A 13,549-nucleotide genomic window follows, 5' to 3' on the forward strand; every position below is an offset into this window, starting at 1 on the left:
GAAATGGCTGATTTTCTACACCAACATATCTGTTCTGAGTGGCTGAAGTATGCAGAAATTCTACTCTAATCACTTCCCTCCACAGACCAAATTCTCCATCACCTCTCTGATGTACTTACCTTGCCTAGTGTAGGTATGTACTTTATCACTTGGAGCCAGTCTTGGCATCTGAGTTACTGGCCTATCTGGAGTGGCTAAGTCTGCCTAGGATTGTGATGTGTAAATAGCATATACAAGATTCATCATATAGAAAATATCGAAATATATACACTGTTGCTCTAAGAAAGTAGCTCCTGTTCATTATTGCCCTGCAATTCACTTGAGAATAAAACTCGCAGGAGATTTCAAATTATCAGTGCATTACATTGTCAGAAAGGGGACACGCGTTATTAGAGTTTTGTGGTGGGGGATACTGAATAGGGGAGAGAATTCTGTGTGACATCAAATGAGAAAGTGGTAGAATTGCATGGTACTATCTAATCCCTTCAATGTAGGAAAATATAATCACAGGGAAACAATCTAGGATAGTTGTGAGGAGGCTTGAAATAAGTGGGCTACGTAAACAGGAGGGAGTACAGAACACTGTACTCAGGCTCACCTGCGCTGCTATTTCATTTCATGTATCCTCGTACAGGGAAAGATTCTTCCAATTCACTGCTGAGGTCTTCAGCTCAGTGTCAAAGTCCAGGTTAGTAAAAAAAAAAAAAAAAGAAGGAAGTAGCTTCACTGCCACAAGGCACTGTACCTCTGCAAAAGTAACAACAGAATGTATCTTGCAAGAAGTTTTGCTTTTTGATCATTTCATAAAGATTATGAATTGCCACAAAACTTGTTTTTTCTCTGTGAAAGTGAAAACCCTGAGATCCCCCAGGTTTCGGTGTAATAAATTTCATACAGGAGGAGTAATTAAATTTATATCTTTGAAAAGAGAAAATCTGTGTTGAAATTTCAATCTTTTTTCATGTAGCTACTGACAATTTTCTGGAAAATTCTGAGACCATTCACAAAATGTGACCATTCTAGAGGTTTTGAATGATAAATCTAAGCCATCAATCTTCTGCCCATGGGAAACTTTCCCATAGGAAGCATGCATCATACCAGCTAAAATGATATCATTCTTGCCTGAAAGGAACATATCCAGGTCAACGTGTAAAGTCCAGAAAGTATTTTACTTGTTGCTTTGCTTTGGTAGATACAAAGTCCTATGCAAGAGTATTCCTAGGGGATTGGTGTGAATAAACTTCAGTGGAAGAAGTGAAATAGCAGTTCAGGCATGACAAAAAACAGTGTTTCCATTTTTTTGTCTCTGATTACCATCCTAGTAAGTAGTCTAGTAGTAGGACCAGATGGTGATTCTATGGTATAGAGGTGTGGCAACAAACTGAGGAATGGAAAATTAAGTGCCTGCAGAGATATGCATCTGATTCTCTCAGATTTTTCTAAGTGGAGAATATTTGATGCAGTAAGAAAAATTTCCAATCTGTTCATTTGATATTACTCTTCATTAAAGATTTCAGTTCCTTTTCTGGAAAACCTCCTCAACTCAGTTGCTTTTCATACTTATGCAAGTTAGTTTCATTGAGAGCAAGCAGTTGGACTGTATTGAGTGAGAGAGATGCAAAAATAAATTAAATACGCTTCTTGTGAACATACAAGTTGCCTCAATGGGAATTTCAGTGGTTTTATATTTATAAATAGTGCCTAAATTCTGTGCGCGAATCTGCATAGCAGAAGGATTGGGTCATACTTACAGCTGCTGCATTCAGACAAGAAGATGTTTGTTGGCTTTGTTTTAAGATTGCTTTAGTTCTGAGTAGTACAAATAAAAAGCTGTGTTTTAAAATTGACCTTCAGTTCTTTCTTAGGTCCAGAATAGTTGAAAGAATTTTTTATTATATATTTTTGATCCTTTCTGGTCTATTTATGTCACCCAAACCTGTTTCTAAATCCAGGTTTGGGCTTGCCTTGGTTAAACGCTATCTGATCACTGATTATGTCTGTGTACCTTTGGACTGCTCTGTGGAGAGTGCCTGTTCTCCAGGTCATTCATCTAGGACAGTCGGTCACAATCCACTTTTGGGCTCATCTCTGACTTGGTATCCTACAAGCCTTTGCGCTTTGAGTCCTTTCAGAAACGTGGTTGAAGTTGGAAGAGACCACTTGAGATCATCAAGTCCAACCCTCTTGCTCAAGCAGGGCCAACAAGAGCAGGTTGTCCAGTTGGGTTTTGAAGACCTCTCCCTCTGACCTACTGTTGAGCCTGAGGCATTTTAACATTTTTAAAGCTACTTCAAGTAGCTATTAATATTTATTTACAAGAAAATGAAGATTACTCTAGGGCCACTTTGTTGCCCACCTTATCTTTGCTCTCCTAACATGTCTCTGATGGTGTGTATTTGCACATAGAGACATATGGCATAAAGAGCTAGGCACAAGTTTTGATGTATTAACAGTTGAGAAAGGAGGCAGTGGCAGGGAGCAAGGCATATCTAGATCTTAACTCATACTGCCTGTTGGAACAGAGTTGTCTATTGGGCAGAAACCTAACTGAAGACATCCCAGAAGTGACAGAGCATAAGTGCAGTGTAGAAGACAAAGGCAACAGAATCCTTGAAAGAAACTGGCAGTGTAGATGTCCCCAAAATGCAGCAGAAGAGACTGAATAAAACATAAAAGCTAGTGCTACCTCCTGCTGCTTACCAGCCTGAGATCAGCCTGGAAGAACTCAAATGATTCAGCAATGGAGTTGAGCCAGAAGTGAGAGTGGTTTCTAGTTTCCAGAATATGTTCCGGCGTAGTTATTAAAGGAGAGCTTTCAGATAACTGATAGTATTGATCTGTACAAATTTTTAATATAATTTATTTGAAGGGGTTTTGCGGGCAAACTTTGCTTTTTCATAGTTGCAATAGTTTTTAAAAGAACATTTTGGCATACTGTTGAATACTATTTGAAATACTATTAATTGGGATCCAAAGCATATCTGAATTTTGGACATTTCCCCAGTAGTCTAACAGATTTGGTAAACAATTATTACGTGCTAACAATTCAGCACTTAACTCTATTGTTTCTGGGTGGGTTTTAGGACAGAGGGGAAAATTTTTTTGTTTTAATATGACTGGCAAAGAACTTCTGATCTGTAGCCAGAACATTACAGCATGTTCCTCTCTGGGATAGTCATTCTTTAAGTTATATAGCTTATTATATTTTTGGATAAACAATTTGTAGTTGCAGAAGTGCACAAGCATAGCCATTAAAATCTGGCTAATATAGGGCAATTTAACGTGAGGCTAAACCGGCTTGTGGTTACGGAAGGTAACACAGATTGTACTACACAAATGAAAATGCAGCATAAAGTGTTTTTTTTCCTTTGTCAGCTTTTTAGTATTCTAACCCCGTTTAATCAGACCTGATAGAGACAGTAACACTTTCCATTAGTTATTTCTAACTAGGAACAACTTCTGCAGTATTTCTCTGTTCCTGAACTAAACAGGCAAGTACAGTTTGAAGATTTAATATTTTCTAGGTAGCACATGGTAGGCAAGCAATGTGGTAAAAAGGAGATTTAGCGTAAGTATTATTGTCCCAAACCACTGAAGGTCAAAAAGACATATTACTTTCTTCTTTGGCATGGCACCTGATATAATGAACAGCTCTTTCATACATTTGCAGAGTGAAAACAGAAAGACCACTGTGAGAACGCTGGAACATTCTCTTCTTTCATTTGGATCATTGTCTGCCATTATTTGAATCTCAGCTGCATCTTTGTACCCCTACTAGTGCTCCATGGAAAAGGGGCTTGTTAGTCCTCAGGACTGGGAGGACTGCAGTGATATCATTCTGACCACTACATACCTACTGCATTTCTACATGGAAATCTGGGAGAAAGTCGTTGCCGTTCAGGTGTGTCAGTATTGTTCTGCCCGCTGCAAGCATTTGTAAGCTGCTGCTAAGCATGTGAATCAAACAGAAACACGAATTCCAGAGCTGCTTTGGAGTAGAGTCATGAGAGGGGTGACAGGAACTAAACTCCAGATTTTCAAGAATCAGGGATTATTGTTCTTTTCATCTGTCAGCTCTAAAAAGCCTTTGGTTGCTAAGGCAAGGTAAATTCTTCAGAGGAAACCTCATGGGGTTTTTTCCTCCCTAGCTTGGCTTTCTTTATAGTGAAAGCAAATGGCCTTTACGCAATTTAACTTCCTTTTTCTTGGTTCTTTCTGCCCAGACTTACAAACCACACAAGTCTTCAGCTGAACAAATGGGAAGTCCAAAATCTGAGAGCTCTTTGTTCAAGATAAGAGAGTTCTTTGTCAGATCACATCAAACATAAATACACAGTGTAAAACAAATCATCTGAATTATCTCCTCAAATGCATAACATATTAAGTTTGACATTTCTTGCAAGAAATTTTTAGTGGATTGGAACAATTGAAGAAAGCAAATAAGAAAAGGGGAAGGAAAGGGAGGGGAACTGAGACATAAAAATCAGTCAAAGAGGAAAAGTTTTAGTTAAATAATCTCTGTTACAGTTGAATAGATGAATTATATGAATGAAATGCCTTGCTTTAATAGCTGGCGGGAAAAAGTTGATCTGCATTACTTTCCCATAAACAGTATTTAAGGACAATTTAATTAAGAACTTGCTGAAGGCCTGGAAGCATTAAAAAAAAGTAAAAAATAGTTTGAAAATATTTTTAACCTAGATTATCACAATGTTTTAAAAAAAAATGCCAGTGTTGACTTACAAATTGATTTCTCTATCCCTTTGATAATACTTGAACACAGTCTTTGCTATGAATTTTCCGTTGGCTTTTAGAGTGAAAGAATCTGTTACATCTTCCATGGATATATGCTGGGTTTTCTGGGAGAGATTTGGGTCTGTTCATCTCTTCTTGCATTAGCAGCTGGTAATGAGTTTTGGCAACAGCAGGAACAGCATAAAAGCATATAGGGTTGAGAATCTAGAGGAATCACTTCAGCAAAAGTTGGGAATACAAAGGAGAAAATGAACAGGAGAGATTTTGCACTTAGATGCAACAGATGCATGTTTATTGTATACGGGGGTATTCTAACTGAGATCATACATGTTCAGTCAGTGTTACACCAGAAAATGAAACAAAAAACTGTAAAAAGGGAATCATTAGTATATGGAAAAGTTTCTAGAGGAGTCTCTTTTTTCTTGGCTCGCTTGCTATTTAATATCTTCCTCTTTAAGGAGTAGGAGAATATAAAGTCATTTCCAATAAAGTTTATGTAAAACACGGTGCAGTAAAAGAGTGGTCAGACAGATCGGTTCTACACAGCAGTCTAGTTCACATGGTTGTACCTTGTATTTTAGCACAGCTGCATGGAATATTTCACAACTGTGAGCAGAGAACAGTTTACTAGGCAGGAAACTGCATCCCACAAAGAGCAAACAGCAATGTGCATTTCTTTTTTTATGAATGATAAGTAAATGGAAATGAGATTCTGGTACACACATGGTATTATTTATGTCTTAGACCACACCTATGTCTGAATTTTTCTTCTCTTTTCTGTTTTTTGCTCCTACTGATTTGATAATAGGATATTCTAAACCAAAAATTTACACAGTGACATTTGTGTTGTGTTTCTTCCTTCCAAATGTAAATATTTTCATTTTTTTCCCATCCTGTTTTAACAAGTACATTGTTCCACACTGATTCAGCTGTTCAATGTCTTCCTCAATTAAGTATTATCTTTGCTTCCCAGGCAAAATCAGCACTTTGTTAGAAGCGAGTCGATAACTTTTCATTATTAGGACTGAACCATTAAAATTATTTTTCCCTGCTGAAGTGCATCGAATCAAGACCAAAATCTTGGTAACTTTAAAGACCGTCTACTACTAATTGTTGTAGATGCTTGATGTCTGACAGTCCAGGTGGGATTAAACTAATCTTTATACCATGTAACATTTTCTTCAGTAATAACAACAAAAAAACCCCTTGAAAATGCTGAGTGCACTAAGTCAATGAGAGGATCCCTCTATCTTAACTACAAAATAGGAAAAATGTTATTACTTTCAAAGACATATTCAAGAGTCCTGAAAAACTGCTTGGAATCTCCATTTGAAAGTTATTTTGTCTACTGGGAGACATCGTCAACTTTACACTCAGCAGCTGCTGCACTTTATATTATAACTACAGTACTGAAATGTGATTTAGCTGAGTACATCAGACACTGAGTTAGACATTCTGAATCCTCAGTGCAACAAGTCTACACCTCTTTGTTGCTGCAAAGTTACCATCTGTTTTCTTCCAAAACTTGTGCAATAAATATCCAATAAATAAAGGGTGATCAAAAAGACATGATTCTGCTATTATAAAAATAATGGCTAAAAAGACTGTGTAGAAGTTCCAAAGTGAGATGTCAAATATTTATATGTTCAGACCACCCAGCTGCAAAGCATCTTGGCAGAAAAGTACCTGGGGGGCCTGGTGGACACCAAGTTGAATGTGAGCCAGTAATGTGCCCTTGCTGCAAAGAAGACTAATGGTATCCTGGGTTGCACTAGGCAAAGTATTGCCAGCAGGCTGAGGGAGGTGATCCTTCCCCTCCACTCAGCACTGGAGAGGCCACACCTGGAGTGCTGAGTCCAGTTCTGGGCTCCCCAGTATGAGAGACAGGGACAGACTGGAGAGAGTACAATGAAGGGCCACTAAGATGATGAAGGGACTGGAACATCTCTCCTATAAGGAAAGGCAGAGAGAGGTGGGACTGTTTAGCCTGGAGAAGAGAACAGTCAGGGGGGATCTTACAAATTTGTTTGAATACCTGAAGGGAGGGAGTAATGAAGATGACAGAGCCAGGCTCTTTTCAGTGGTGCTCAGTGACAGGACCAGAGGCAATGGGCGCAAACTAAACCACAGAAGGTTCCCTCTGAACATCAGGAAACACTTTTTCACTGTGAAGATGACCAAGGACTGACACAGGTTGGCCAGAGAGGTTGTAGAGTCTCTGTCCTCAGGGATATTTAAAAGCTGTCTGGGCATGATCCTGTGCAACTGTCTTTAGATAGCTGTGCTTGAGCAGGGAGTTTGGACCAGATACCTCCAGAGCTCCCTTCCAACCTCAGCCATTCTGTGACTGTGTGATTTAGTTTTGGAACTGATGGGAGTTCAGTCATGACAGTATAGATTGAAAGAAATGGCTAAAAAACTTACCTGAGCCATTACCCAACCTCCTGGGGTTACTGCCATGGCCAAGCTATTTCAACAGATGTAGGACTATTGAACCCTGGGGTTGGTATACATGCAGTCTAATAAGGCTCATATAGTCGGATCTCTCAAAATTCATCTTTATTTCTGTATTTGATTTATCTGTTTTCTTCTTCAGGTCAAATGGTCTTCAACAAACTCTTCAACGTTTTTGATTTGCATCTATTCACTCAAGCTGGTTAAACAGAGGCCCTGATATGAGTTTATTTCCTCATGTAACTTGCTGAAAGTAACTAATAGCATTAATGTGTGCTTTTTTCATCCAGAACCAAGGGACTGATATGTGTTCATCAATTAAACTGACTTATCTTGCAGTAAGGCTCAGTAATATACAATAATCTCCCAGCCCTGCTTATTTTCAGTGGCTTTCCTCCTCAGGTTCATCTGAGAGGCCACGATGCCTGGCTTTCTTCCATCCTCACTACTGTTGCTGGTAAAATCATCAGTGAGAACTTCAGTTAAGTTCATAATGAGTGTCACACTCAGTGTGTGCGTAAAGTATGTATCCCATTATCAAAGGGGCCTGTGACCCAAAATACAAGATTGCTGTCCATTTTCATAGAATCACAGAATGGTTTGGGTTGGAAGGGACCTTAAAGATCATCCAGTTCCAAACCCCCTGCCACAGGCAAGGACCCCTTCCACTAGCCCAGGTTGCCCAAAGCCCCATCCAACCTGGCCTTGAACCCTTCCAGGGAGGGGGCAGCCACAGCTTCTCTGGGCAACCTGTGCCAGGGCCTCACCACCCTCACAGGGGAGAATTTCTTCCTGATAGCTAATCAAAATCCACCCTCTTTCAGTATAAAACTGTTACCCCTCATCCTATCCCTACAATCCCTGATAAAGAGTCCATCCCCACCTTTCCTGTGGGCCCCCTTTAAGTGCTGGAAGGCTACTAGAAGGTCTCCCTTGAGCCTTCTCTTCTCCAGCTGAACCCCCCCAACTCTCTCAGCCTGTCCTCACAGGGGGGTGCTCCAGCCCCCTGAGCATCTTCGTGGCCTCCTCTGGCCCTGCTCGAGCAGGTCCGTGTCCTTCTGATGTTGGTGCCCGCAGAGCTGGACCCAGCACTGCAGGGGGGGTCTCACGAGAGCAGAGCAGAGGGGGAGAATCCCCCCCCTCGCCCTGCTGGCCACACTTCCCTTGATACAGCCCAGCACACGGGTGGCTTTCTGGGCTGTGAGCGCACATTGCTGGCTCACAGTCAGTTTTCCATCCCCTAATGCCCCCAAGTCCTCCTCCTTGGGGCTGCTCTCCATCCACTCCTCACCCAGCCTGTGTTTGTGCTTGGGATTGCCCCGACCCATGGGCAGGACCTTGCACTTGGCCTTGTTGAACTTCACAAGGTTTGCACTGACCCACCTCTCCAGCCTGTCCAGGTCCCTCTGGATGGCACATCCCTTCCCTCCAGCGTGTCGGCCGCACCACACAGCTTGGGGTCATCAGTGAACTTGCTGAGGGTGCCTCGATCCCACTGTCCATGTCACCCACAAAGATGTTAAACAGCGCCAGTCCCAACACCAACCCCTGAGGATGCCACTTGTCGCTGCTCTCTACTTGGACATTGAGCCGTTGACTGCAACTCTTTGAGTGTGACCATCCAGCCAATTCCTGATCCACCAGGTTGCCCATCCATCAAATCCATCTCTCTGACATTTAGAGACAAGGATGTTGTGTGGGACAGTGACAAATCCTTTGCACAAGTCCAGGTAGATGACGTCAGTTGCTCTTCCCTTATCCGCCAACACTGTAACCGTAATCGTAGAAGGCCGTCACATTTGTCAGACATGATTTACCCTTAGTGAATTTTGTATGCAAAATGAAGAATCTGTAAATATATGATAGATAACCATTTCTAAGTACTGGACATCAGAAGGTGTTTTGGGAGAAAAGAAAAAAACCAACACTTTGATTTTCACAGTTGCTTCTACTTATTTCCTTTTTGCATTTTACTTAGTGAAGAATGAAAATACCCTGGATTCATTTTTGCATCTACTGTATTTAAGCCAATTTCATTTTTAGTCAGTTCTACAATGTTTTCTTTGTAAACATCAGAAGAGGCTGTTTAATTTCTTTTACAAAAAAGTTTTCTCCTTGTCATGTGAAGACCATTAGAGCAGCTGCTGTTAAAGGTCTTGGTATTATGAAAAATTATTCCCTTGTCCCAAAATTTAATTCACTGGAAATTAAAGCTGAACAAATTTTGTAAGCCTATATAATATGTTTCTCCAGACCAACAGATGTGATTAAAGGTGGATAGAGAATCAGCATCTATATATCCAGACCAAGGACCAATACATTATGCATCTAATTTGCAGCATTTGATGTGAAAATAAATAAAGTGGCATAAATTAATCTGAAGAAGTAATATAGAAACCCTGAAATCAAGCATGTAAATAGAGATTATTTTAATCTGTGTTATTTTTAAATTCAAACAGATAGATCCTGATACTCCTTTGAGAACTGCTTCTAGAATGACTAAAGAAAACCTTATGCATGATCTCTTGTTTTATTACGGCTAATATGTTGTTTAAAATTGTTTCAGTTCACCTTAATGAAAGCAAAGATTATGTAATTACCGCAACTGATTAAACTTGTAACTTTAATAATTTTCTGGGAAAATGAATGTGTCAGTATCATGCACAAATATTATTTAGCCAAATACAAGAGTGCTCAACAAACGTAATAGAAAAGCAAAACTATAGCCATATAAGCTATGAGAGCTGCTTTGAGGCAGTAATTCTGCTGCTCCTGTCCTTCTGGGTAACCCATGTATCTTGTGACTAAAACCATAGGAAGCTTTGATTCTGGGATTCAAGACCCCAGATGGATGTTTATATTAAAAAGGAATTGTTCTGGATGGTAACTGCTTTACTTCTGAGATCACAAAAGTGTGATGGAATTGGTGTAAGCATCAGATTTCCCTGTGAAACCTGCTTATTCTGGACTTAAGAAGGTTTTTGTGAACTTGTTCTTCATCAGAAACTATAAGAAAGGTTATCAAGAGCATCAGTGGACAACATACTGAACTTTTGAATTGTTACTGACTCTTCTTATTTAGAAAAAATAGTAGCTAAGTCCAAGGACACCTTACTGTGGAAGTACCAGGTTTGTTCCTGAGACTTTTTTGTAAATAGTGGCTGCATTCTTGGTCACTGAGATAATTTAGGGCTTTACTTAATGTAGGCTGGCAGGAAAAGTGAATTAAGATTGTCAAAATGCTCCTGCATTAGCATTTCTGTAGATAGCATTGTCTGTTTATGAACCCCTGATTTTCTCTGTCTCTGTACAAATATTTTTCTTTATTACCATGGAGGTAATTATGCACAAGCCATACAAAATTCCTATGAGCACTCCAGTGCATCTTCAGATCCTCTCAGCAAAGTAGTGTATCTGTTTAAGCTCGGTTTTGAATTATACACATCTGCATATGTCCAAAGCAATGTGGCTTAAACATACAAATTAGGCTGTTGGTCCTGGCAAAGGATAATATTTTCAGTATTTTGTATTACCCACTGCTTTGCTGGGCTCTATTATTGTCATTCCCTTTTGGAAGGATTGCATAGGAAAACAAGCCTCATTTGTAGAAATTTTTTCTCACATGCTGTAAAGTTCTGACCACTATGTGCACTCCCTCTCAAGCCAACGAGATCACATACATCGGTACAAGAGCACAAAACCATTTGTTTGCTCCTGTTTAAAAGTGCTGTTTTAAGAGAGAACTGTGAAGGATTTTTGCAACACTGACCTATCTAGTTATTTCTAATTGCAGTAGAATATAAATTACTTTCTCCAGCCAACATAGTAAGAGAGAACTGATGCATAAATATTTTAACTTCATCTCTTCAAATGAGAAAATCCATTTCGGAGGACTTGTTCTGTTTGCGTTGCACAGATGAATATTCAGTCTGACCCTTTGAAGGAGAAACTACAAACGCTCTCAACACAAACATTTCTGTGCTGATAATCACTGCTTCACTTTTTTGTTTAATCTAATAATTTCTTCCATTAAGATCTGAATTTGCATAAATGAGAACATAATGTAAACACATACTCTTATAAACATGCAATCAATTCAATTTCTAAGTCAGAATTGCAAAGTTCTTTAAAATACAGAGTTCTAGCCTGAGAGCTGGGATGGATGTCAACCACTTTGCTTAAACTAATGAGGGAAATAGATAGTTTATGCTCGGGTTTTGTGTCTTAGGCTGGAAAGATTGGGGAAGAAATCAAATAAAAAGAAAGGAAAGAATACCATATGCAATGGAAGAGGAAATTCTTTAATTCTAGTTGTGATCTCATTGGTGCTGGAAAAACTGACAGTCATTGCTGCTTTGGGAGCACACGTCTTGCAGTACGCTAAGTGTGTGGAGAAAAAAACGGTCACCAGCATCAGTAATTGCATCTCTGACCATGTATTGTACACAAATACAGTAAAAGTGTATGCTCTGAAGTGCAGTGAGAAAGCACAGTGGGTGAAAAAATTCTCTTTCTAAAACATGATTTTGAACATGGTGTTAAAGTAGGCATCCGATCTCATATCATGCAATGATACTTACAGGAGTCGGGAGTCATAAAGACGTACTCCTATGTATATCTTTAAAGAAAAGTGAGGGCATGTAAGGACATTCTTTGTTTTTTAATTTTTATTTAATCAAGAAGATAAAAGGGCAGCAGACTGGGCAGAAATTTTCTCTGAAGTAACATGTTAATTCAACTTTTCTTTTGTTCTCTTTTGACATAATTCTCATTAGTTCAATAAGTAAAACAGAATAAAAAGAAATTGTTCCTTTGTTGGACGAGTGGAAGTAGAGGTGAACTCTTGTACTAGGCATTATTATGAAAGATAATAAAGAGTTTTGCTTCAGAGAGTCTTTAGCAGGTAAACAATTTGCTTTGGGAATTTCTTTTTGTCTTGAGCATTTCTGTTTGAACAAAATATGCAGTCATCAATAGTTTCTGAGCAGCAGTTAGGAATAGCTGGAGCTGCCTGTGTATGAAATAGCCACTTGACGAGCCAGTATCATGAGCCATTGATGACTGTACGGTGACACAGGAACCTGCACTCAAGAGGGACTGTGATAGAACACGTCTGTACCCAGCACCTTCAAGCATGTGCTATCAGTCATTACAGATATCCTGAGAATTACCACATGCTGGTAATTCTCTGGTAAGCTAGGTTGCTTACTGTGTGAAAACCCGACAGAATATGGGTAGCTCACTGGAAAACACACCTTCTATTTAAGATTTTAAAGAATCTTTCAAAGAGAACTTAATATGGACTCAATTTTTTACCTAACATCCTGCCAGAGAAAAATTGGTTTAACAAGAGTTTTGTAAAACCTAAGACCGAAACAATGTGAAACACCTACTTCTTAAATTTAAGTAAGAATGTTGGGTACTTTTTGTGATGGAAGAGGTGAGATTACTCGTAGCAAGGGGGAAATGGGGCCTTTTGGGGACTGTAGAAAGGGGAAGTTCAAATATTAAAATAATGCGATGTCAGAAGTTTCTTCAGTGGGTTGTCAAGAGGAGACACTGCACAAGGATACAGGTTTTAGATCTTGTACAAGAGGAAAAAAAAACCCCAGACACGTGCTTCTGTTGTAGTGAGTATCCTTACTGTGGCGTTATAGATTCTAGTGAGACAGAGACAAGACCTTGAGATACCTGAATCCCTTTCACAAATATAACTGTCTTATTTCCTGGTAGGCTGGCAGGTAAATCTGCCTTTTGAAATGTTCACCTGAAATCACATTTTAAGTTGATTTTCCTTATTTACAATTTCTTTGTCTGTTTCCATTAATTGCCAGTTTAGCTTGCTCCCTCCCAGCTCAGCTCCCCACCTCTTTGTTGCTACAGTCTATGTGGTATTTCCGAAGGAAAACAGGGTGTTCTCCATCCTCCCACAGTGCTAAACATCGTTTCTGACTGCAAGAAAATGCAATAATGTGGTGTTACAGAGGAAAACTTATTTTACTGTCTTCTAAGTCATTGACAGAAATAAAGATTTAGTTGTTATAGTTACTTGACTACACTTTTGAGCCACACAGATCTGAAATGAGCTGAAAACATGAACTTTTCATTCCATTTATAGGATGTCAGGAATCAAAGAATATTTTAATGATTTGGTCAAATAACTCTACATTTCAAAACATACTGCAGGTCCCCTGAGGATAATTTAGGATTATATAAAGCAATTGCAACACACATTAAATATGATAAAAGCTTTCTTTTTTTCATGCCTCAGACATGCAGGATTGATGTTTCTTTGCTTGATGTTCCTTGTAATAAACATTCATGTTTTTCCGAGATTTGT

The sequence above is a fragment of the Strix aluco genome, chromosome 31 (assembly GCF_031877795.1).
Source record: "Strix aluco isolate bStrAlu1 chromosome 31, bStrAlu1.hap1, whole genome shotgun sequence".
NCBI lineage: Eukaryota > Metazoa > Chordata > Aves > Strigiformes > Strigidae > Strix > Strix aluco.